Consider the following 4,883-nt stretch of genomic DNA (forward strand, 5'->3'; position numbering starts at 1 on the left):
ATTGTGTAGAAAGGCCGTAAAAGAAAAAGAAAGGATAGGATAGCAATACTTTATGCGTTATTATTTAGGCAGACACAAAAAGATTTAACTGTTATCCAAGGAATGAATCGTTGTCCAAAAAAAATTGAACTCCGTGTTGGAATTGGATATACAGTTATTTATCGGTGAGTCTCTGAAATAGATAACCGTTGACTTGAAGTACCGTCCATCCTCATTTCATTTCAAATACTAACCGTTGAGCCGAAGAATTGTGCATCCTCTATTTATTATAATTGCTTTCTTTTTTTTGGCCCATTTTTAAGCATATTTTGCGACGTGTTTCAAAGTTGTGAAGAATTGGGCGGTTATTGGATCGAATCCATGGTCATTTTTATCCTCCGGCGGCATTAGATTATTATTTTTTTGTTTGTGTTTTTAATTTGTATTTCTTCATTAAATTAAACCAAGTGAGGCTTTCGTATAAATATTGAAATTATTTTCTGTTGTATTTTTTCTCAAAAAATGTGATCCAATCTCAATGTGAACCCTAATCTTAAATGGGGTATCTATTTGTCAAATTTAGTAGTGCTCAAATAGAATGAATCTTAAAAATAGATTAATATATATTTTTAAAGATCAAATTATTATATTATTTAATTTTTTTTTATTTTTTTATATATATATTTATAATTTACAAATGGTAAATATTTATCAATTTTTAATAATAATTAATATTATATTATTAAAAATTAATATTATAATTTTTTTATAATATTTATTAATTTTTAATAATAATTAATATTATAATTTTTTATAATTTATTGCTCAATTTTTGAAATTGAATCTAATTAAATACAAACTGTCTATGAGAACTTTAATATCTATATGTTCTTTTTATAATATTTATCTCGTAAAAATGTTTCTTATCTTCATAGAATGACTATTTACAAAATTAGTTGTTATATAATCCTTCTGGATATTGTACATTATTAGTTTAGAGTTTAATAGTTTAGATATTTTTCCTTGTAGTTAGCAAAACCACCAGACGGTTGTGATACGGTAAACATCATGTGTTTGTATAAATGCTAAATGATTTCACTTAATGAAATAATTATTTTACTGAGGGGTTTAATGGTCCTGTACAATGGTATCAGAGCAGCGATGTTTCGAAAGCACCGAAGTACTCATCCATTATGTCTGGTTTGAACTTCATTGATGTCGATGTGTTCCTAATGTGGTCGAGGTGGCCGATGTATGGTGGTTTGCGAAGTTGGCGCATGGTGACCTGGCGTTGTTGACAGTGCCCAGGACTAGTGTTTTGGAAACCATTTGGACACGAGATGTCGTGGTATTTAAAACCAGCTTGGGTGGCCCCATAATTAGTCAGAGCTGTTAATTTACGTGGCCACAAAAAAAGAGTAGGAGAAATAATAATGGTGCATGGAAGAATAATCAATCACATCCGCGATAAAGGAAGTATAATTAGACAACTACGAATGTTTCGAAAGGAATTGATCTATGGGTGATCCTGTCAAAGTGAAGAGGATAGCATAGTATTAGCGAAGTCCATTGCAGTAATAATATTGGTAGTAATAATATGTTGGAATATCACTCTTCGTTGAAATTTCAAACGGGGGAATGAAGCCAACAAGTAACAACACATCTTTTGCATTGATTTAAAAGAAGGAGGGAGAGAAGACATTGCATATTCAGAGTTATAGGAGAGTAAAGAACATTATAGGAGAGTAGAGAACTTGATAGGGAAATTTTAGTCCACAGATTCCATCAATGAAAAAGGATGTGTGAAAGTTTTGTCGTGAATGAGAAAGGAGGAATTGTTTGTAATTTTTTATTTTCATTATTGTCAAGTAGTCATTAATGTCAAGAAATGTCAAAATTAGGAGAAGCCTATTGGGGATATCTTGTTGTGTTTTCATGATGATAATAATTTCATTGTTGCTCAAGGTATATAATATCATGGATTTTTATTGGGGATATCTTGTTGTGTTTTCATGATGATAATAATTTCATTGTTGCTCAAGGTATATAATATCATGGATTTTTGTGTGGTAGTACATTTATTGAGTTGAACTCATAAATGTAGACCAGCTAGATAGTCTAGTTTGCAAGGACTTATCATACTTGTGACTTTATCAAAATGACATGTACATTTTTTAGTTAAATCACCCTTTTGATAATATTTCCAATGATATATGGAAATTGACCAATCCCCCAAGGAATGGAAAGGAAACTAAGTTTTGAATTGTACAATTCAAGGAATGTTCCATCTGATCATTGTTTTAGCATGGATTCCCCTTTAAATTGACGACAAAGTTGGAAGAATATTAGGAGGAAGTGTGAAGACCTACAAGTGGTGGAATAATAAGCTATTAATTGTATCCTCTGATCATAGGGAGTTGGGAAAATTTTCTTAGGAGCCGGTCGTACCACCCAATCCATTTGATGCACAAATAATAGCAACACACCTTTAGCGATACACGATGAGGCAACATGGTCCTTAGTCACAACCCTTGGTCGCAAGGTTCTTGACTTGGGCACCAATTTACTTACCAAACTACTAGAAACTAATGATGTTCAAACAAAAACTACATCAATGAGGTGGTAGAAGATGAGCCTTGGCACATTTTTCAAGGTGTAATGTGACAGGGACACTTGGCATGCTAATAACATGTACTAGTGATATAATGAAATGTGATGATGACATGTATGGTGACGACATCACATCCTAAGGTTACAACACGTGGCAAGTGGATTTGGGCTTTTTTGGTGGCCATGTGGTGCCATTCTGACTGATACGTGGTAGCGATGTGGCATGACAGGTGGTAGCCATGATGATGTGGTAGCATGTGAGAGTGACACATGAAAGTAATGTGGCACGATAGATGGTAGAGAGATTATGTGGCAACATGTGAGAGATATATGTGGTGGGTAGATTTGGTTTTTTTGCATGGCCAAATGAATTATTGGTAAGTGAGATGTGGTAGTACACATTTGCAAAGGTAAATTATGATGTGGGTTACACATGATAAGTGGCATAGATGACATTTGGAAAATGGTTTTTGGGGCACATAGACTCAATATGATGGTTTTGGATGCCTTGGGATCTATGCTAGGGTTTGGTTTTTACAAGGTTTTATAAGTGTTATATGATTTTGGGGAATTTCATGTTTTTAAAAAGGTGGGGCCATTGACCACCATGCACCACCCATTGGAAAGGGAACAAGCTTTGTGTATGTTTCTCCAGTGATATAACATAGGTAAATAAGGAACCAAATAGAGTTTGGTCCATTATATGTAGTATTATCTTGTGATGGTTTCCTCTATTAGACCATTAGTAGAGGGAAGGCAAGACTCAATGTCTATGAATAAAGTGGTTAGGAATAAGGCAATGGTCTCATGCCTCAGTCATGCGAGCTGACATATGAGCAACCATAGGTGCATCAACATGTCAACCATTAGATGTTATAGCGACAAATTTTGTAGATAAACACTCACAAGTGACAAGTGGTGGGGCCTATAGAGGACTACCCCTTGGTCACTTTGGGCCAAGAAATGAACACCAAGGGATCTATCGACCTATCGACTATTAGGTTGGAGTGTTGTGGTTATGGTACATGCTGAAGAAGCATTGTGAAGAGGTTTGGGAATAACCACTTACTTCCAAGCCCATTGTCACATATAGTTTGGTTGAGTTAAGCCTCCTAGTTCAGGGCCCACAAAATTAGGGGTTCAAATGTAGGATGTGCACACTATTAGAGTTGTGAATCCTATGAGGTGTTAAGAAATTGTGTGAACAATGTTTTATTGTTGAAAAGGCACCCATCCATAGTCTTTATTGAGAAACAAATGACAAGAGAATTTGAATCATTTTGTATCTCCATGGTTCTGACTGATTAATACAACTAAGTGAGGATTTTCATATGTTAATACCATGGATTTATATCCATTGATATTGAAGGGCCAAATCTATAAAAATAAGAGAACAAAAACAATCTTAGCCATCCAAAATATAAATTAACACATTACTAATAGTGTGTTTGGGATGTAAGACTAGAGGAATGTGGCATATGAATAATAGATTTGAAGCGAGTATGTGAAATTCTACAGATAGAGAACCAATGTTTGTGAGTTGCGTGAGCATAGTAATGTAGGTCAATCCATATGAGAGAAGAATTTGGTGAATAACATGGACAGGATGAATATAATCAAAGGCAAACCTGAGTTGTGGACTAATCGTGCTCGTATTAGATGTGAACATTTAACTTAGTGAGATTTAAAGGAATGAGAATAGTGGAAGTTTACAATTTAAAATGAATAGATTCTTCATGTGGGTCTCATTTTGAAAATGTATGGAAGAGGGATTTGCTAGGTAAAGCAGGTTGGTTCCTACATACAAGGGAGTGGGTGCTTCCCTTAGGTTGGTGCCTATAAACATCATGGAGTTGAGTTCCTCCTCCAACTTTGTATTGTAAAACATTAGGGAGATGGTGTTTCCTTAATGTTGTAGCATTTAAGGATCAAGGAGTTGGTGCCTCATTCAAATTTGTGCTTCTAAACATAGGGGATGGGTGTCTTCTATTGGTTGGAGCTAGAAAAACTAATATGACTGTAAGTTGCAACCTAAACAATGTTGAGACATAAATTTTGAGATTTTATCTCATTATGGGATTCCATGTACATCTAGTGTTTATATGTGCTATTAACATGATTGATTTATTGTTAAATAACTTGATATATTATTAATAATTGTTAAGATTAACCATTATACTAATTCCACTACCCTTTAGTATAATTACGCCATAAGGCGTTCCCTTTGAAATCAACTCACCAAACTGCCACGGTGTACAGTTTTGCAGCGTTTGATGAGATGTTAGACGATTAAA

Source organism: Pinus tabuliformis, chromosome J (assembly GCF_031772625.1).
Source record: "Pinus tabuliformis cultivar Carrire ecotype Pingquan chromosome J, CPIR1, whole genome shotgun sequence".
In the NCBI taxonomy this organism is placed as follows: Eukaryota; Viridiplantae; Streptophyta; class Pinopsida; order Pinales; family Pinaceae; genus Pinus; species Pinus tabuliformis.